The 23,049-nt window shown below is 44.0% G+C and overlaps 1 protein-coding gene and 1 pseudogene across 3 annotated transcripts in view; one reads left to right on the forward strand and one right to left on the reverse strand.

The window, feature by feature from the left end:
• Window positions 1-23,049, reverse strand: part of adarb2 (adenosine deaminase RNA specific B2 (inactive)) — an 870,518-nt gene that overhangs the window by 731,286 nt on the left and 116,183 nt on the right. The gene's annotated exons all lie outside the window — the stretch shown is intronic.
• Window positions 9,417-9,535, forward strand: LOC117521316 (annotated as a pseudogene).

Here is a 23,049-nt window from a genome sequence, read left to right on the forward strand (position 1 = left end):
CCACACCTGGCCGACCATGGTCCCACATCTGCCTAGATTTCGTCACCGGATTGCCTCCCTCAAGCAGAAACACGCTCATACTCGCCATTCTGGACCGGTTTTCTAAGGCAGCACACTTTCTGGCCCTGCCCAAGTTACCTTCATCGTTGGAGACTGCGAACCTCCTGGTCCACCATGTGTTCCAGCTGCATGGCATTCCCCTGGACATCGTGTCAGACCGAGGACCCCAGTTTACATCTCAAGTCTGGAAGGCCTTCTGTGCTGCTTTGGGGGCTTCGATCAGTCTCTCGTCCGGGTTTCATCCCCAGACCAACGGGCAGGCGGAGTGGACCAACCAGGAATTGGAAGCCGCCCTTCGCTGTGTCACTTCTTCTCATCCTTCTTCCTGGAGTGCTCACCTGCCATGGATAGAATATGCACATAATTCTCAGGTGAGCTCAGCTACCGGCTTGTCACCCTTTGAGTGCTCTGTGGGTTACCAACCACCTCTGTTTCCTGCTCAGGAATTGACTCTCTCGGTGCCTTCAGTCCAGGCCCATGTGCAGCGGTGCCGACGAGTTTGGCGAACTGCCCGCTCCACCCTTCTCCGGACGAGAGAGAGAACTGCTCTCCATGCAGACCGGCATTGTACCCCGGCCCCCCACTACCGGCCTGGGCAGGAAGTATGGTTGTCTGCCAAGGATGTGCCTCTTAAAGCAGCAGCCAAGAAGCTGGCTCCTCGGTACCTGGGTCTGTTTGTTGTGGATAAAGTTGTCAACCCTGTTGCTGTTAAGCTCAAGTTGCCTCGTACCCTCAGGATCCATCCAGTCTTTCATGTGTCTCGTCTTAAACCAGTCTGTTCCAGCACCTTGTGCCCACCGGCCGTTCCCCCGCCTCTGCCCGGACTGTGGGTGGCCATCCTGCCTGGACAGTGAGCCGCATCCTTGATGTGCGTCGACGGGGCCGGGGCTTCGAGTATCTGGTGGACTGGGAGGGGTATGGCCCGGAGGAGCATTCCTGGGTCTCACGGGGCCTTATTTTGGATCCCTCCCTCATCTCTGCCACGACGCACGGAATTCCTCCGCACGTCTGTCTCAATGTGCTGAAAAAGTGCTGATGTCCACGTCTTTTCACAATTCCTGTGCTAGTCAGACGACGTCCCGGATAAAACACAGCATCCAGTTTGGAAATGAACGGCACATTCCACTGTTACAGGAGTTTTTGTCACGGAAAGAGGAGCGGAGGCTTCGCGCATCACGGTGGTGCCGCATGGCACACAGCAACACCGTGATGAAGCCTCACGGGACATGTTCTGGCATGTCCAGGCACATCCACAATTTCTCGGATAATCACTCGATGGAAAAACCACCGACAGCTGTCTGAACGCCATCTCAAAGCCGTCCTGTGAGACCAAAATGGAGGTCGTTTTGTCTCGCTCCAGTAGCAAATCCATCGTGACACGCGAAGCCTCCGCTCGGCTTTCTATGACAAAATCTCTTGTTAAAAGTGAAATCTGCCGGAAAATCGTTGATGTCCAGCTCTTGTGATAACCAGAGAAAGTGCACATGACGGTCCCGGCTCCACAGAGCCATCCATTTAGAAATGATCCGGTGGTTTGTGGCTCTTGATTGCGGCACAGAGCGCGGCGCGCCAAGCGTCCTTAAAGCCATCCTTAATCTCTGTGAAGCCCGTAAAATTTTCACCGAAAGCCAGATAAATTTTTCTAATGGTTTCCAGCTGCCAGTCTCTAACAGTTTCTGAAAAAATTCTGATAGAAAGAAAGCCCAAATCATTCCGCCATTTCCTGACAATGAAAATCCGCCGAGGGGGCTGGACCACTCCTCACTCAAAGCCTGCTCACAGGCGAATGACGCAACCGACAGGCATGGAAAAACTCAAGCATGCGCATGAGGGTTCAAGTTTGTCTGACAATCACACGTGATTCAAATCCATATGATTTTTGAAAAAAAATAATAAGGTCGGATACTTTTCTAACAGACCTCGTATTTTATGCAATAAAATGCAAATTAATTATTTAAAAATCATACAATGTGATTTACTGGATTTTTTTTTTTTTTAGATTCTGTCTCTCACAGTTGAAGTGTACCTACGATAAAAATTACAGACCTCTCCATTCTTTGTAGGTGGGAAAACCAGAAAAACTGACAGGGGATCAAATACTTATTTTCCCCACTGTATTTCGTGATGCTGAATCACGACATGCCGTGATATATGTTAGGCAAATATCTGTCCAAAAAGGACAATCTCCTCCTGAATGCCCATAATCTTTAACATCTCAGACATCACTGCAAAGAAAACCATCACAAATCTGTAATGTCACAGGACTACAGTAAACCTGTGTCCTGTTCCTCAAAACCAAGTGAACACTGATTACACAAGCTTAAGTCAATCATACGAGATGAGTGCACACACCCATATTCACAGAGTTTCTATATTCCAGAAGCCATGGTTAGTAGCTCTGCAACTGGAGGATTAAAGAATGTGAGGTTGCCCATTTTCACCTCAGCAGAGTGACAGCTGCTGTTTGAGGGCTATTAGGTATGCAGTGAGATTATTCACTGTAAAGAAAATACCAGAAAACCTACTGGAACTTAGAAAGGAGGGGTGGCAAAAAGCAGCCAACAAACAAAAGGTTGAAGCATTCACTGTCCTGCTACTAAAATGATATAGTACAGCATAAAAGAGAGCTGAAAGGAAAGAACAATTTTGACTGAGAGTATTGTCTCCCATTGCTAATTATATAGTTTTTGGTGCAAAAAACAACTGGATACCCAATTTGTCCATGAAAATGTGCAGTCTGTGGTAAGAGTAGCATTGTAGAACTTTATGAGCAATTGGGAAGATTTTGAACCTGTTCAAAAAATTTGTGATACCAGGATGAATCATGAGCCACCACATGTAATTTCTGCTGATAGGGGTAATATGAATCTTTTTGTTGGGAAGGTGTCGTGACACGGACCCACAACAGGGGGCGCTAAGGAACGGACAATGGATAAGCCAACGAGTAACAATTTAATATTGTGAAAACACACAACGGAATACAGACAGAAATATGGATTGCCAATTATACACCAGGTGACGTGTGGGCAGGCTCGAAGATAGAAGACCTCTGGCAAGAGAAGAGCTGATTCCCACACAGCTTCCACCACCAACGGGCCTGAAGAACACTGGAGCCGCCAAGTCCCGAGTCCCCAGGTGGCCTCTGCCTTCGGCTGTCGACCTTGGTACTGCTGGCAGAGAACAGAGAAAGTCCAGGTGAGTGTGAGTCCGCACACTCAGTAGTCCACTCACAGATAATGTTCTTTAAGGAGGGAGCACCTCCACCTCCAATCACACACTCGTGCAGCTCCTGTGTAACCACTTATCTGAGATGGAGCGTGATGCGAAGTCGTCGCGGTCACGCCCTTACGCCAGCTCCGATAAGGACACCACAGGGCAAACGGCTGCAAAGAAGAGTTCAGTTTAGCAGAGAAATCTCAATAGAGACAGTTACCTCTTGGTTGCTGATTTCTCGGCGGGGAGGTGGAGTTGTAGTCCGGCTTTTATGGTGATGTGGAAGATGAGTGACAGCTGGTGCAGATGATGAGTGACAGCTGTCACTCTCTGTTTCTCCGACGCCCTCTCGTGCTTGAAGCCCGCACTTCAAGCAGGGCGCCATCTGGTGGTGGTGGGCCAGCAGTACCTCCTCTTCAGCTGCCCACACAACACTTTTACTATAATTTTACAGAAGCTTTGGTTTTTACACCCAACAAAAATATAAACGCAACACTTTTGGTTTTGCTCCCATTTTGTTTGAGATGAACTCAAAGATCTAAAACTTTTTCCACATACACAATATCACCATTTCCCTCAAATATTGTTCACAAACCAGTCGAAATCTGTGATAGTGAGCACTTCTCCTTTGCTGAGATAATCCATCCCACCTCACAGGTGTGCCATACCAAGATGCTGATTAGACACCATGATTAGTGCACAGGTGTGCCTTAGACTGCCCACAATAAAAGGCCACTCTGAAAGGTGCAGTTTTATCACACAGCACAATGCCACAGATGTCGCAAGATTTGAGGGAGCGTGCAATTGGCATGCTGACAGCAGGAATGTCAACCAGAACTGTTGCTCGTGTATTTAATGTTCATTTCTCTACCATAAGCCGTCTCCAAAGGCGTTTCAGAGAATTTGGCAGTACATCCAACCAGCCTCACAACCGCAGACCACGTGTAACCACACCAGCCCAGGACCTCCACATCCAGCATGTTCACCTCCAAGATCGTCTGAGACCAGCCACTCGGACAGCTGCTGAAACAATCGGTTTGCATAACCAAAGAATTTCTGCACAAACTGTCAGAAACCGTCTCAGGGAAGCTCATCTGCATGCTCGTCGTCCTCATCGGGGTCTCGACCTGACTCCAGTTCGTCGTTGTAACCGACTTGAGTGGGCAAATGCTCACATTCGCTGGTGTTTGGCACGTTGGAGAGGTGTTCTCTTCACAGATGAATCCCGGTTCACACTGTCCAGGGCAGATGGCAGACAGCGTGTGTGGCGTCGTGTGGGTGAGCGGTTTTCTGATGTCAATGTTGTGGATCGAGTGGCCCATGGTGGCGGTGGGGTTATGGTATGAGCAGGCGTCTGTTATGGACGAAGAACACAGGTGCATTTTATTGATGGCATTTTGAATGCACAGAGATACCGTGACGAGATCCTGAGGCCCATTGTTGTGCCATACATCCAAGAACATCACCTCATGTTGCAGCAGGATAATGCACGGCCCCATGTTGCAAGGATCTGTACACAATTCTTGGAAGCTGAAAATGTCCCAGTTCTTGCATGGCCGGCATACTCACCGGACATGTCACCCATTGAGCATGCTTGGGATGCTCTGGACCGGCGTATACGACAGCGTGTACCAGTTCCTGCCAATATCCAGCGACTTCGCACAGCCATTGAAGAGGAGTGGACCAACATTCCACAGGCCACAATTGACAACCTGATCAACTCTATGTGAAGGAGATGTGTTGCACTGCATGAGGCAAATGGTGGTCACACCAGATACGGACTGGTATCCCCCCCAATATAACAAAACTGCACCTTTCAGAGTGGCCTTTTATTGTGGACAGTCTAAGGCACACCTGTGCACTAATCATGGTGTCTAATCAGCATCCTGGTATGGCACACCTGTGACGTGGGATGGATTATCTCAGCAAAGGAGAAGTGCTCACTATCACAGATTTAGACTGGTTTGTGAACAATATTTGAGGGAAATGGTGATATTGTGTATGTGGAAAAGTTTTAGATCTTTGAGTTCATTTAATACAAAATGGGAGCAAAACCAAAAGTGTTGCGTTTATATTTTTGTTGAGTGTATTTCATTAGTGCATCCTGAACTCAGGCATTGCTTCCTCAATGTGGATTTGGCTGCTCAGTTATTTTGGTGCCAGGCTACAATTAAAGGCTAAAATTAAAAACAAACAAAAAACAATGCAGATTGTAGGGTGTTGTGAGCATTTTCATTGAATGAAGGATTCAGTGGCTGTGCACAGTGGTGTGCTGTGGCTGTGCACAAGGGAGCAGGTGAAAATGAGCACAAAGTTGCACAGCTGCTCTACATGAAGTGCACAGCTCTGCTCATCACTCTGGCTTTTGGCAAAAGTAGATGAATGTGGACATGTGGGTGGAACATGCAGTGATAGGGATGGATCATTTTTTGGGCAAAAGCCTCCTTCACCTCCTCTTCCACTGCAACACAAATCCCATTAAAAGTATGCTGCAGTCTTCCACAGAGAACAGTTTTGAGACATTACCATTTTACCTTTGTGTAATAAGGTGGTCCAAACCAACAGGTTAGCGCATATGGAGTATGTGTGCATTTGGCTCAATCTTGTGGTCAAGTACTCTGGTACTGTGGCAGTGGCAGAGCCAAGGGGGGGCTTAAGCCCACCTAATAATGATCCAAGCTCCCCTCAGCCCCCCCAATAATTCTGCCAATAATGTGAATAGCGACTGACATATATGTGGATCTCAACTACAGTTTTGCGCTGAGAATGTCTCAATATTGCGTAACTGAGCAAAGTGATGAATGTGTGTGTTCGGTGATCCACCAATGCTGAATCACCCTTCACAAACAGAATTTTCAGTTTTGCAAATAAACATTTATTTGTAAAAACCCACACACGTTTGTGTTTGTGCATCACAAAGCACGTGTACAAATCAAAGGATATTTGTAAATCACCCTCTGTGCATTTGCAAGTATTAATGAGACAAATTTAACCCCATACTCCTAAAATTTAGGTTTCCTAAATATTTATTACGGCCACTCTTAAAACTTCACTTATCTTTATTTATACCTATGTGCAAGTTTACTGAACTTGCAATCATTCTAAGTGGTGTGTGTGTGCATTGATACCACATTTTAGAGGAGCACGGGTGACTAAAACATATACCTTGGTATTTATAAAGCAATTTACTATATACTGTTCATTTCGACGACATTTTGTGGAGCTCCTCCAACTTTTACCCCAGCCCCCCCCCCCCCCCCAAGCCTCCCCAACAAAAATTTCCTGAAGCCGCCAATGAACTGTGGTCTGAAATAACCAGCTACCACCAGTATACAACTCTATGACACATGAAATGTAATAAATCAGGCCAGATTTCCTCATTTTTGGAATTGGGAAGGCAATCGGGGCCACAAATAATCAATGGTCAATGGCTTAACAGAATAGAAGAATAAATTTACAGAGGCACAAAGCACGGAAAACATGATAAATGTGTGTTTTTATTACATGTTCACTTTCACAGGCTTGCAGCTATTGTCCGTCCATTGCATTAATGATCTTGCCATTTACTCAATATTCAGAGCAAGCACAAGCACACCAATGGCAATAGAGCAGGCCAAAGGAAAATACAGAAATATTCAAATTGACCAGACATCTGTGAACAAGATGACAAAATAATGACCCCACTCTGCTGTGCTGGCTGCTTGCATGTGTTATATATGAGTGATCATTGAACTCATGTCATGAAATGCCTGAATTAACAAACTGGTTATCATCTGTACTGAAGAGCCCAACAAGTTTGTTTGTACAGGTAACGGACAAATAAATTTAGGTATGAAGTCCAAATATCTCTCCTTGAAGCCACTGGAAGTGGATTATTTTTCATAATCACATCTTTCAATCTGTTACCACTGTGTAATGTTCCATTGAAATCTGCCAACCAGTTTCAGAGGATTTGCACTTAAAATAATCATAGACAGACTGACAGGGTGATTTCTGTACATCCCCCAAGTGTTTGTTTGCAGGGACTGTAGTTAACAATAATAAATAATAATAATAACAACATTAATAATAATAATAAATCAAGTCACACTGAAGGTTCTGTTCACTTGGGATGTTCTTATCAACAATTAATTTCCTAGAATGACACCATTTCTATTGTTTATCTTGAATAACCTTGTTCCTGAGTAGGTTTGCACTTATGGATATGTTACTGTGAAAACCAATCCAACAACAGTTTCACAGGAGCAAGAAATCCAGGATCATGCCAAATTGTCAACAATGTAATCCAGCTAACACAATGATTCACATACAGTGAGTGAGTACCAGGTGAAAAATAGCACTGGTTTCCAAACAACAGATAGCAATGAAGTAAAATCAGCCTCTTTCCCATCAAATGGCCGATAAAGCTCACAATACCATAACTGTACACTTCTGCTTTTATGCCCTAACAGCATATTATGTCTGTTCATCATTGCAACCTTCAAATCCAAACTGTGTGCTTTCAGGAGTAAAAAGGTAAGTAGGTCATCTGTGCTGAACAGACCTCGCTATTCAAATGTTAAATCACCTTGCTGGAGGAATAAGCCGTTTCTGCACTGCTGAAATGATGGTGGTGGTAATACCTGGCAATTAAAATGAACCACCTGAACAACTGACCCAGAATGGAAAGCCGGGATGAAACATCAAGAATTCTGAGAAAAAAAAAAAAAAAAATCATCACATAACCATGCCGTTCGACAAACATACACACATTTACACACCTCCATGCAAAGAAAGGCATATATACTGTATATTTAAAATGGAAAAAGGAGGTGTATGCAGAACACTTCACAGCATAGACAGATGCTCAATATTGACCCAGTTCTTCAACAAGTAATTCAATGTCATCCTTCTGGCAGGGAAACAGATTAGTCTTGGTAACAATAGCCAGGCTAAAATAATGATGTTCACCCTGCGAACTAACAAAGCCACTAAGCTCACCACACTCCTCAGACTAAATCATTATGTACAGATCAGGCATGGGGTGTGACTGAAAAACAGTCTGTAGGATGACATGACAGAGATAAGAAGAAACAAACTTGAGTGTCAATTGTTCACAGAGAGAATACAAGAAAGAATATTAAGTGCACCCCTCTCCCACACACACACATTCGCTTGTCTGGATGTATCACTTTAGCATGAGTAAGAGCAAGCTCATACCATTACCACATGCGCTTTATCTCACCAGGATGATACAAGATATCACAGTTTCAGCTAGAAAAGTGGGCATGGCCAAACTCCAGTGACTGTTGTTGTTGTTCATTCAGCTGCTCCCAGTTTTGTTCGGGGTCGCCACAGTCGATACAGCACAGCAGATATATGGCACAAGTTTTATGCCGGATGCCCTTCTGATGCAACTCCAGTTTTACCCGGAGAAACACACACAACCGCTGGTGTTCCAAAGAGGTCTCCCATCCAAGTACTAACCAGATCCTGCTCTGCTTAGCTTCTGAGATCTGACAGGATCAGGCTGACACAGAGCAGACCGGCTGCCCAAACTCCAATGACTATCAAGGTTAAAATCTTAAAAAAAATCTGTCAGATATGTTTTGGAGCTAAGTACTAGCTACCTTTGTACCAAATGTCACCTCAATATCTATAAAACCTGCTGAGCAATGGCTCTAAGTGGAATTTTCAATATGGCCGCCATGGCAGTCATAGTTGAAATCGGATTGCAACGTCTCAAACAAACTTTGGTGTCCTCATGGGTAGGAACATGTGCACCAAGTTTCAGCTTCATTGATTTTGTTGTTTCTGAGATGTTTAAAGTGACAATTAGAAAAGTGGGCATGATCACAGTCCAGGGATCAAAAGTAAAAATTTCGCAAAGCCTGTTGGATATGTTTTTAGGCTTGCTGATTGGTACCCATGTAGAAAATTTCAGCTCAATTGCAGCATAAATGACAATATATATATATACATACACACACACACACACACACACACACACACACACACACACACACACACACACACACACACACACACACACACACACACACACACACACACACACACACGAGATTTTCAACATGGATGTTGCCACTTCATTGACACAATCCTTTTTAATGCTCAAATTTCTGTATTTTATTGCAATCGTAAGAGTTTGTAGCCAGTCTGCTCTGTATCAGCCTGATCCCATCAGATCTCAGAAGCTAAGCAGAGTGGGTCCTGGTTAGTACTTTGTTGGGAGACCTCTTCGGAACACTGGGGGCTGTGTGTGTTTCTCCAGGTGAAACGGGAGTTGTGTCAGGAAGGGCATCCGGCATAAAAACCTGTGCCAAATATCAATGTGGATCTGGCTGCATCCACTGTGGTGAGCCCAAACAAACATAAGCAGCCGAACGGACAACAACTGCAATTTTCAAAGATTAACTTGAAGAGATGAACAGATGAACTGTTGTCAAAAAGAGTTTCTTCCAGCTACATCTTCTGGCTAAAATAAAGCCCTTTCTCAGTAGATGTGACCTTGAAATGGCCATTCATGTTTCATCAACTCCAGGCTTTATTACTGAAATGGACTTTATGCTGGTGTTAAACAGTCTTCACTTGCATGCCTCTAACTTGTGCAAAATGCTGCTGCTCGTCTTTTAATGAACACTTCCAGACAAGAGCATATTACCCCTGTACTTTACTCACTCCACTGGCTTCCAGTTGATTTTACAATAGACCGTTGTTACTTTCTGAATGCACATGCTCAGTGGTGCATAAATCTCACGAGACTAAGCATGAACTCCCAGCCCTGCTGTTGGCATGGGAAGCAAAGCGTTAAGTGCACATTCATCCAAAACACGTCTGAGGAGCAGCTCTCCATAGCGCAGGCTAAGGAGGACCAGATCCAAGACCAGATACAGATACTTTGGTTTACGATAAATTCAGGTGTCTGCTGAAATAGCAGCTGGGGACAGACAAGGGTAAGCCAAATTACCCTGATACTTTCGAATGTGGGACAAAGTATGAGAGGTGAGGTCAAGTTCAGATGCTTACAGCTTGCCTTTTACAGTTTCTAAACACCTGAAAAATATTTCAATGAATGAATGAATGGAATGTTTTGTTTTTAAAGTGCTCTACAATCTGCCTAAGAATGTTCTGTGATGAAAAACTCAACTGCTTTTCCCTCAAACTTAGCTATCATAAGACATTGAATGTAGTTTTCACACATTTTTTTGTTTTGTTTTAATATTGAATGATTTTCATGAATAAAGCCATGAATAAAATGTGCGCACAGTGTGTACAGGATTACAGCTGCCTGCACTAATGCTCTCAACTAAATATTTTCTTATTGTTCCAAATGGCAGATCTGGGACACATTTAAGGGACGTTGTACACCCATCTTTGGCCAAGTAACAGACATTTGTTGCCATGTTATCCACAGATTCAGCCATGTCTGTGTGGCTACACAGAGCACGCATGTTGGCGATAAAAGGCTTTGCTCCCTACAGCCTTCAATATGAGTGACTTGCGGAAAACTCAGCACGCATGTGCCAAACCAAATGTGCCAAATCAGTGGTGGGCACAGCTAACCAAAAATTTAGCTTCAATAACTGCTAATCCGCTAACTGAAAAGTTAATGTTTATAACGCTAAACCAATATACTGCAAATAAATAAATAAAATTGCAGACCCTACAGCTAACTGCTAACAGCTAACTTTCACTACTGACTCAGTACACTGTTAGCTAAGCCAGTTTAAGTGCTGCTGGGTAAATTCAAAGGTGATCACAAACCGAAAGTAAACAATGGTAAATGGACTGCATTTATATAGTGCTTTTCCATCTGCATCAGACACTCAAAGCGCTTTACAAATAATGCCTCATATTCAACCCGATCTGAGGCTGCTGCCATACAAGGCACTCACTACACACCGGGAGTAATAGGGGATTAAAGACCTTGCCCAAGGTCCCTTAGTGATTTTTCAGTCATGCTGGGATTTGACCCAAGGATCTTCTGGTCTCAAGCCCAACGCCTTAACCACTAGACCATCACCTCTCCTGATGTGATGGTCAAACAATGAGCCAAAGCTTCTTCTTTATGCAACTGACCCATTGCTTTTCTTTAAGCATCATTTACTTTCAACATGCATCAGTTCAGACAGTGGGCAGAAGACATGAAACACAAAGCACCTTTTACTCATGGTTTCATTTAAAACCAACTAATTCCAGACAGTTTGTCGACATTAGTGTCAACTATTAACAATGTTAACAGACACATGCCAAAAGGCATTATGGGAAATTCAAATGAACTCCTCTCATCACTTCCTACACCCCTGTCAAAATGCATAAAACACTGCCATCTACTGGATGGGAATGTGAATAGACCAACTGTAATTTGTGTGTGGTAAGTTTGGAGAGTTCGCATTGAGATGGTCTGATAAGGCTGCAATTTAAGCACTGCACATGGACAACAGCATTGTGTGTGGCTTAGTGGTTAGCAGTGTTGCCTCACAGCAAGGACGTCATGGGTTTGATTCCCACCTGTGGCCTTTCTGTGTGGAATTTGCGTGTTCTACCCGTGTTTGCGTGGGTTCTCTCTGGGAACTCCGGCTTCCTCCCACATCCAAAGACACGCAGGTTAGGTGGATTGTAAACTTTAAATTGTCCATCATGTGCGTGCAGGTGTGTATGTGTTTGATTGTCTATATGTAGCCCTGCGACAGAATGCCGTCCTGTCCAGGGTGTACCCCGCCTTATGTTCTATGACTGCTGGGATTGGCTACTGCCCCCTGCGACCCTTAATTGGAGTAAGTGTTTGAACATGAGTGGTAAAACTCTTAGTATATTGTGCCTAAAACTCTTGTTAATATATGATCTGGGTTTACAGATGTTATTGTGTTTGTTTTATGTAAACATGCGAGAAGTTCAGGTTGTTTCTCCGTTATTTACAGTGGGGAATTGCTGTGAGCCAAGATCGCTTCCTGTTCATGTCATAACATCCTGCTTATTGTCCTTTACAACACTGTTTGTGCAGTTTGTTCCAGAGTAATATATATATAACATGTCTGAAATTTGTGTTTATGAAGTTCCACACAGGTTAAACACAGCAGACATGGAATATTTGGAATATTTGTTTTAGCAAGTTTTCAGGGTCTCATGCAGCAGTCTCTTATAAATGTTATGAAAGATATAAAAATTACATTTTGGTCATATAATGTTCATTTGCAGTTATTATCATGTGGTTTCTCAGTGTTATTTTGACTGCAGCAGTACTCTGGTGTACACGGGATTATGGGATATTAAATGATATACTGTCCTGAAACAAATAAACATAAAAACATGCCAATTGTTCAGAAATGTTGCTGTTGAATTAACAAAATTCTTATCATATCAACACAACATTTCTTTTGAATGATTGATATACCCACAACATGAAATGGAATGGTAACACATCATTCACTAATATTTTCCTATGCATAAAGACCGTGTCTGGCACACCCTGTAAATTATGTAATAATGTCTTATATCCCCTGTAAAGTTACTGTAACTTGTGTGTTGGTTTGTACAATGGGCCTCATGTATCAACGTTGCACACTTGTAGCGTAAATGTACGGTGAAAATTTGAAGTACACCAAAGTTGCCGTGACATGTATCAAGCAGTGCGCACCTGCCCATTTCCGGCATACACCTGACGCGACCTTGATAAATACGGCGGGTGAAAACAATCGTAATTATAATAAACACGCCCATAAATATTCAGACTCTGCTTCAGACACACCCTCATTTTACGACATGGAAGCCAGGAAGACGGCAAAGAAAAAGAACTCCACCAATCACGACGCATGCCAATAGAGCTTCAAAAGCGGCCATCACATCAATTGTTTTGTAGTATTATCAAAAAAGTGTTACAGTGGTCCCTCGTTTATCGCGGGAGTTACGTTCTAAAAATAGTCCGCAAAAAGCGAAGTCCGCGACGTAGTCAGCATTTTTTTTTTTTTTACAATTATTATAGACATTTTAAAGCTGTAAAACCCCCGTAAAACCACTTTATACACTTTTCTCAATCAGGCATGAACATTTTCTCTCTTTTCTCTCGTGTGTAAACACTCTCAAAGTTCAAACCTTAGTAGAAAAATAAGACCAAACTGTTTTCAGGCCCAAACATTTGTTTGAGAAATAAAAATAGAACGTTTACCTATAAATAATTATGATGGCTTTTAGAACTAACGAATGTAATTTTAACGATCAACGTACGAGGTTGGACACATAAGAAATTATTAATAGTGACTGACCAGTATTTCACAGATCGCGCCTCTGCGTCCTGGCGCTGCGCCTTTTTCCACCCACACCTGGCTGCAGGTGTCTGTTTCCGAGTGACAAACACAGTTATGAGTACTTGTTGGCGCTCTTTTTTCTTCTGGGCAAGAAGATTCTTATAAACAGACACGCAGAACACAGAACACTGTAAAAAAAAAAAAAAGGCATGCAAAATTGGACTAAAAACTCCGTGAAACGGCGAGGCCGCGAAAGGTGAACCGCGTTATAGCGAGGGACCACTGTATTCTCTTTTCACATGTCAATAATTCTTGACATGTGGATATTTGCTCGCTCAATTCATAAGACACACCTAATTTTTCAGATTTCTTTATTTTTAAAATGTATTTCTTTATTTATTTCATTGTAACAAACAAATGGAGAAGACAAAACCTGACTGCAACACGGGCGAAGGGAATGACAACACTACAGTTGTAATTATCAATTTCATTGTCTAAAACGATCACACCACATAAAGTTAAGCTCAGCACTGCTCTGGCTCCAGGCTCTGGAGGAAAAGGCGAGCAGCGCTTTCTCTGCAGTCAGCGCTGTGGCCACGGATCATACTCGATAGACCAGCAATCCCGCAAAAGCGGGATTTGTATTGATTATTATGTAGTATAATCAGGAAAGTGTTATTTATCTAACATATGCATTGATATGTATGATGGCACTGTTTATCAGGCCGATCATATTCATTTTTATGTGGATTCCAGTGCTGGTTCATTTTGGCGTATAATTTACGCCACCTCTCGACCTGGTGTATATTTTCAGCGCAGCGTACGCCAACGACCACATTGATAAATGCCAAGTGGCGCAGCCGTTTTGGCGTGCACCCCATATACGCTCAAATATCGCCGTACGCACGTTGATACATGAGGCCCAATGTGTGTGATCGGTGATCTACTTATATTGAGACATTCTGAGCGTAAAACTGCATTTGAGATTCACAAATAGGTTGGTCGATTCACATTCCCATCCTGTAGATGGCAGTGTTCTATGCATTTTGACGGGAGGGGGGGGAGTGATGAGAGGAGTTCATTTGAATTTCCATAATGCCTTTTGGCATGTGTGTCTGTTAATGCTCAAACCTTCAGAATTAGCGCATTACTTTAAAAGATATGTGCGATATCATATTTTCACTTTGTAAAAATGACAGAGTTGCTGTTAATGTCAATAAACTGTCCAGAATTAGTTGTTTACAAATAAAACCACGAGTGAAAAATGCTTTGCATTTCATGTCTTCTGCCCACTGTCTATGTCAGTGTATGTTGATAGTAAATGACTTTTTTCATTTTCTTTGCAATAGCAGATGGCAGCTGGTCTGCTCCTTCTGCTGGAGGAGGACTGAGTTTCTCACAGCGGTCTAATTATTGCAAAACACACGACAGGAACCAACATGTAGAATTTTAGGTTAAACAGATGTTTTTGACCGTTAAGCTTTACTCACTATGCCAGCAAAAAAATGTTAGGGGAAGTAAATTTAGTGGAAGCTAATTGGTCTGCTGATGGTTATCAGAGTTAGCTAAAAAAGCTAATCCACGAATGAAAAATTTAGCTTTGCATCATGAAGCTGTATATCTGGGGATACAAAATGCAAAACTTGCACTATGCACAATTTCTCCAATCACAGCCACAAAAGCCTGTAAAGTCTTCTGGGTTGTCTGGGTGTCTTGGTGGTTTTCCTCACTCGTCTCCTTCTTGCACAGTCACTCAGTTTTTGTGAACTGTCTACTCCACACAGATTTATCACAGAGTGCCATACTGTTTGTATTCCTTCATAATTGATGTAAATAAAGTTCAAGACATATTCAGTGACTTGGAAATCTTCATGTATCCATCCCCTGACTTGTCTGAAGAAAACTGGCAATTAAACTGATTATTTACAGATAGTATATCAAAGGGGCTGATTACTTATGCAACCTATCATCTTGGCTTTTATTTTTAATTAATTTATATCAAGTTGTCGAGATTTACCTTCAGTTTGAATTTAAGGAAGATAATTTTAAATTTTTTTATATTGAAAATCCCGATTTACTTTTTGTATTTGAAATGCCATAAACAAATTAAAATGCATGAAATGCAAAAGTATTCAGCCCCTTTGTATTTCACGCTTTTTAATTTGTTTATGGCATTCCAAATACAAAAAGTAAATCAGGCTTCTCAATATAAACATTTTTAAAATGATCTTCCTTAGACTCAAACTCAAAGCAATCCAAGGAGCTGAATACTGTCATGACGGAGGGGAGCCCGTCACAAGGAGCGGCTGGACCCGCAATACAGACTCCCAAACCAGCTGCAAAAATCTCCTTTATCACCTTCATGTCCGGGAGCACAGCAGCAGGGTCCGTGGCAGTGGTGGAGCCTGCGGGGTCCATGTTTTGGCCAGATTGTACTGTCATGACGGACGGGAGCCCGTCACCAGGAGTGGCTGGACCCGCAATACAGACTCCCAAACCAGCTTTTGGTGTGGAGGAAATCGTGGTCTTTAATTCAGGCTTGGATTTGGTACACAAGTAATCAGTCAGCGCAGCAGAGGTACAAACAGGGTCAGGCTGAGATGCAGTCATACACGAGCAGGGTTCAGAGGCACAAGCAAACACCGACATCTGGGATGAGGTGAGAGGCATGGTCGAAGAATACAAAGCAAGGTTCAGAACACGGCAAGACAAAAATCAGGACTGTGAATGGGCGCTGGAAAGTGTACGAAGACAACAATCTGGCAGTGTGCTGTGAGACTGTAAGGGCTTAAGTAACAAGTGCTGTGAACAATGCGCATGTGCAGACTAATTAGGTAACAAGGTGCAGGTGTGGAGAGAAGATTCCAGAAAGGGGGCGTGGCTAGTAGACAAAGATCAAACACTGTGCAAGAGAGTGATGTGAGGAGCAAAGATACTTGGGCTGGTGTAGGGAGTGTGAGTGAGGTGAAACAAAGCAGACAGAATCAAAGTGAGGGAAAAACATAAAGGCAGGTGCAGGGCGTGGAGTGAACATAAATAACTGGATGTGAGTGCAATCTAAGAACAAAACTGAAAAGCAAAACAGAGGATTACAAACACAGAAATAAACTTCATAAAAACTGCTCTGAGAATAATAGACAATAAAACACTAAGACAAAACTAAACTGGAACAGACTAAGAAACCAAAGTGGCTAAACAAATTAAAAATAAAACAGACTGAGATAACAAAACCTGACACTAAAGCACAACAGATAATATAACCAATAAGAAGAACAAAATAAACAAGTGGTAAACAATGAAAACACAAACTGCCTGAACAAACCAAAAACGGAACTGCACAATGGTTAAAATATAAAAGTAGTAAGGAAACAAAGTGACAAAGCAAAATAGAACATAGAAGAAACATATGATGAAAATAAACCACTAATAAATCAAAGCAGGAACAGAAGATGACACAACGAAAGAGGCAAAAAAGGGATCAAAGCCTGGAACAGGGCCGGTCATGACAGAACTCCCCCCCAAGGCAGCCAACCCCCGGAGGCTGCCACAACAACCCCCCCACAATGCCGCACACCCCAGACAATGGGCGGGACAGCAGGGGACCCAGGACGGGGGGAACCCAGAGACAGGGGGCACTCCACCAGGCCCAAAAGGCTGGAGACCCCGAGGAAGACTAAGAACATGACCAAAAACAGGCCAGGGAACCAGTGGGCGGAAAACAGGGCGAAAAACCACAGCAGGAGGTCAGCCATACGATGGGACCCCGTGCATGCAAGTGTCAGGGGACCGACGTAAGACAGGGTCCGTGGATGACCAGAAGACCCCTCTCGATGCAACCTAGTGTCAGAATGACGGGTAACGGGGCCAGCAGGCCCAGAAGCAGAGTCGGGGGCACAAACGGGAGCCAACCTAGGGGTGAAACACCAGGAACCCCAAAGGGAGAGAACCAGACGTGTAAAGGAAGAGACCACCATGTTAGATAACCAAAGAAACAGTACTAATAACAAAATCCAAAATATCCCAGAAACCAAATGAGCTGAAATGCCTCCATTTGTTTCCAAACCCCCATTCCAGATCACAACCCCCTCATAGGAGTACGAAAACCAGTTAACCATAGCTCTGAAATGACATCTTATCAAAGTAATGGTGGCGCTAGAGAAGGCACAAAAAGCAAGCTGACAAGATGCACTGAGGTGTTTGATCCAAAAACTCAAAGAGGACAATTTCTGAAGTAAACCATAAACCGTCTTAAAACTCCAGATCATTTCAGCCATCTGTTCAAATAAATACAAGTGCCAGAGAACAAATGTATGCAGATAGAACACTATCAACTTCCACAATGCTTTACAGTAAGATGAAAAACCCAGCTCATATGAAGCACACAGGTGCAAAATCCAAGGACCCAAAAGATCCCGTCCCCACTTGCAACACAGCCAAAACAATGAAAGTCCACCAGAGAACAGGCCAATTTTGTAGATCTTTTCCTTCAAACAATTCACACAATAACTGATCCTTCTAGATGAATCCGTAATATGATCCAGACTGAAAAAAATAATTTGGGAACCCATAAATGGACACAGCACCTGCATGAGTGGAGTCGCATATCCCAAAACGATGAAGTTTCTCTGGGGAGGAACCGAACACAGAAATAAATCTGCAGCTCAGAAGTGCACACATGGCAATCAGTAACTGAAAGTGAAGCTTGCATGAAGCAAGTTTCAAAGTGTGACATGTAAGTTTCAGCAATTTTGTAAAAGGTTCACAAGAAAACCATCTCAAGCTCGGAAGTAGTGCTTTTAACTTATTTCCAAAAGATGCATAAGAAAACTGTTTCAGGTTCAGATGAGGCATCTTTAACAGACTTCTGACATTGTCACAGGCAAGTAAACACAAAATTATAAACCAGATAGAAAAAGAAAAGTCACTGACCGTCCCGCGATCGCAGTTCACAAAGGCTGTGGTCAGGTCTGAGATTGGAGCAGGCTGGTGAAGATCAGGAATGGCAGCACTGTCTGTGTGTGGGTGGGCTCCCCCCTCTGGAGCCACCGCTGGTGGAGACACCGGGTGCCCGGAGATTCCTTCATCAGCCTGCGAGGGTGAAGCAGAGGCAGAGCACGGTGAAGCCACGATGACAGTAGGCGAGGGTGAGGCAGCAGATGGACATGACGTCACCAGCGAGGTGGTCACGGTATATGCGGAAGCAGAGTCTGAGCAGGCTGTAGGTGGCAGCGAAGCTGGACCGACTGTGGGAGCATTGATTGGTGGATGAGACGGCACAGTGCGCGCCGGGACGTCATCAACTTCAGGTGGCGGGCCGTGCGCCAAGATGAGACAAACTTCAGGTGGCGGGCGGTGCGCCGAGACGAAACAAACTTCAGGTGGCACGCCGTGCGCCGAGACGAAACGAACTTCAGGTGGCGGGCCGCGCACCGCAGCTGAGGCTGAACTCCAGGATGACAGGGCTTTTCCCAATGGCTCTATCTGTGATCCTGGAGGCATGAGATCAGCTGATGTCGGAAGAGTGATCACAATAGAGGAGTCGGGCAACACAGGACCAGAGGTGATCATCGGTGCAGGGGTCTCTGAAGCAGAAACTGGAGGCTCAGGCTGTGGTATACGCAATCTTCGTGGCGCCGGCACCGGAGTGACGAGTGCCAGATGCGCAGTGGAGGTAGCGACCGAGACAAGTGGCTCCGTGGGTTCTGGGTGCGAAATTCTGGACACCGCTGGGTTTTGCTGTGGAGCAGGCTTTGGAGGTGACATCTCTGGAACAGGAGGAGTGAGGTAAGCGGTCGGCTTCAGTGTTATGTCGTACCAGGGTGGAGCGAGAGCGGCATCAGAAAGCGCAATGGCGCGCGGCTCCTCACAACAGGTGGCAGTGAGTTTGGACTCGAACAAAAGGTCCATGGGGTCCTCAATGCAGGAAGGGGCCTCACCCTGCTCAAACATCATTTTTATGTCTCTCAGCTCTGGGAATGTGGTTAACAGCTCAGGCTCAGCGAGAAAGATTTGATCGAGAGCTGAAAAAATGTGCTGTTTGCTTCGCTGACTGCTGCAGTCCTGATAATCAAAAAATAAGTCTTGTATTTTGAATAAAGACATAGCCATGTTCTGCAAAGCTAATTGCTCTGACTCAGAGTCTTCATCCAAATCTGTCCAGTCTGAATCATTATCATCATCATCAGACGGCATGTAGGCCTCAGGTTGCTTCATCCAATCTGGACGCTCCTGAAGACAAAAAATGTCATCCAGGCTCAGAAGCTCTGGGAAATAATCAAACAGCCATGGATTCAGATTAACAAGATCCCAAGCTTGATCAAGGTAATCAAACTTCTCTCTGGGTACATAGTCTCGAAAACAAATAAAGAAAAAGGAAAGGTCTGCAAAAATCTCCTGTATCACCTTCATGTCCGGGAGCACAGCAGCAGGGTCCGTGGCAGTGGTGGAGCCTGCGGGGTCCATGTTTTGGCCAGATTGTACTGTCATGACGGACGGGAGCCCGTCACCAGGAGTGGCTGGACCCGCAATACGGACTCCCAAACCAGCTTTTGGTGTGGAGGAAATCATGGTCTTTAATTCAGGCTTGGGTTTGGTACACAAGTAATCAGTCAGCGCAGCAGAGGTACAAACAGGGTCAGGCTGAGATGCAGTCATACACAAGCAGGGTTCAGAGGCACAAGCAAACACCGACATCTGGGATGAGGCGAGAGGCATGGTCGAAGAATACAAAGCAAGGTTCAGAACACGGCAAGACAAAAATCAGGACTGTGAATGGGCGCTGGAAAGTGTACGAAGACAACAATCTGGCGGTGTGCTGTGAGACTGTAAGGGCTTAAGTAACAAGTGCTGTGAACAATGCGCATGTGCAGACTAATTAGGTAACAAGGTGCAGGTGTGGAGAGAAGATTCCAGAAAGGGGGCGTGGCTAGTAGACAAAGATCAAACACTGTGCAAGAGAGTGATGTGAGGAGCAAAGATACTTGGGCTGGTGTAGGGAGTGTGAGTGAGGTGAAACAAAGCAGACAGAATCAAAGTGAGGGAAAAACATAAAGGCAGGTGCAGGGCGTGGAGTGAACATAAATAACTGGATGTGAGTGCAATCTAAGAACAAAACTGAAAAGCAAAACAGAGGATTACAAACACAGAAGATAAACTTCATAAAAACTGCTCTGAGAATAATAGACAATAAAACACTAAGACAAAACTAAACTGGAACAGACTAAGAAACCAAAGTGGCTAAACAAATTAAAAATAAAACAGACTGAGATAACAAAACCTGACACTAAAGCACAACAGATAATATAACCAATAAGAAGAACAAAATAAACAAGTGGTAAACAATGAAAACACAAACTGGCTGAACAAACCAAAAACGGAACTGCACAATGGTTAAAATATAAAAGTAGCAAGGAAACAAAGTGACAAAGCAAAATAGAACATAGAAGAAACACATGATGAAAATAACCCACTAATAAATCAAAGCAGGAACAGAAGATGACGCAAAGAAAGAGGCAAAAAAGGGATCAAAGCCTGGAACAGGGCCGGTCATGACAAATACTTTTGCAAACCACTGCAGATTGAAAAACAGTTTCTACCCAACTGATGTTAGAGCTATGAATGCCACTGGGACAAAATAGCCAGGTCACATGCCACACTTTAAATGAGTGCAGTATTTGTTAATAAGATAGTATAATCCTTTAATAGTCCAGAAATAAGGAAATTTACGATGTTAAAGCAGCACAGAGACAGTCACAGAACAAACAGTGCAAGTTAATAATACAACAACATGCTTTTGGAGGACGGTATGCATTTTCAGAGGTCCGACGTTCACGCCCAGTCACCCAAAATGACAGCTATTTGCCCGAGTTAGACGAGGGCGAATAGCTGTCATTGCGGGCGACTGGCAATGAATGGAGGGACGCAGAAAATGCATGCTGCACGACAAAAGCATGTTATTTGCGTTATTATCACTTTTTACTGAGAGACACAACACATAACCCGTACATAAAAAGTTGGCTCACCTAACTTCTGCCGCCTGGTGTGTGCGCTGCTGTTGAAATTCAGCAGTGCATCCTCATCAAGCTGGCTGCTGCTGTTCATTGTTGACCTATCCATGAGAAAATCATCCGGAATATCCATAATGGGACCAAAACACACTTCTCGCCTTTTAATCTTTTCCTCTGCGGACAGTTATTTCCCCCCTCCCCTCTGCGGACAGTTCTTGGGCTGCGCGCGCTATGACGTCATTTGTTTACGCACAGCGGGCAGGTATAGCCAGATAACGTCGACGTAAATCTATGATACCGGCCTACCAACGCCCTGGTAAAGTGATAATAATGTGCAATATCCACTGCAACCGAAATATCCAGTTTTGTACATATGTTTCTCTTTTTATATACAATCTTTTTTACATTTTTTTTAATTGCACTTTCAACACACCATTTTCATTCTGTTAAATTTCATGTTTATTTTCTTTTCTTCCCCAGACCATTTAAGGTTTAAGTCTGCGTGTGGTTTACTCAGGTTTATATTTGCACTGAAAGGCTTGCACCTTACCTTTCATTGTACTTGTTACAATGACAATAAAGAATCTGAATCTTATGTCTGGATTTATGCATTTATGTCTGTACTCTGGCTGGGCCACTCAAGGACATTCACAGAGTTGCCCTGAAGCCACTCCTTTGATATCTTGGCTGTGGGCTTAGGGTCTTTGTCCTGCTGGAAGATGAACCGTCACCCCAGTCTGAGGTCAAGCGTGCTCTGGAGCAGGTTTTCATCCAAGATGTCTCTGTACATTTCTGCTTTCCTCTTTCCCTCAATCCTGACTAGTCTCCCAGTTCCTGCTGCTGAAAAACATCCCCACAGCATGATGCTGCCACCACCATGCTTCACTGTAGGGATGGTATTGACTAGATCATAAGTGGTGCCAAGTTTTCCCCAAACATGACACCTAGCATTTATGCCAAAGAGTTCAGTCTGTCTCATGAGAATTTTGTTTCTCATGGTCTGAGTCCTTCAGGTGCATTTTGGCAAACTCTAGGTAGGCTGCCAAGGAGTGACTTCTGCTGGCCATTCTACCACACAGTCCTGATTGGTAGATTGCTGCAGAGATGGGTGTCGTTCTGGAAGGTTGTGCCCTCTGCACAGAGGAATGCTGAAGCTCTGACAGAGTGACCATCGGGTTCTTGGTCACCTCCCTGTCTCAGGCCATTTCCCCCCCCGATTGCTCAGATTAGACGGGTGGCCAGCTCTAGGAAGTGTCCTGGTGGTCTGAACTTCTTCCATTTATGGATAATGGAAGCCACTGTGCTCATTGGGGCCTTCAAAGCAGCAGAAGTGTTTCTGTACCCTTCCACAGATTGGTGCCTTGAGGCAGTCCTCTCTCTGCTCTGACATGCACTGACAATTGTGGGACCTTATATGTAGACAGGTGTGTGCCTTTCCAAATCACATCAAATCAACTAAATTTACTGCAGGTGGAATCCAATTTAACTATAGAAACATCTCAGGGTTGATCAGTGGAAACAGGATG

The sequence above is a fragment of the Thalassophryne amazonica genome, chromosome 1 (assembly GCF_902500255.1).
Source record: "Thalassophryne amazonica chromosome 1, fThaAma1.1, whole genome shotgun sequence".
NCBI classification, from domain to species: Eukaryota; Metazoa; Chordata; class Actinopteri; order Batrachoidiformes; family Batrachoididae; genus Thalassophryne; species Thalassophryne amazonica.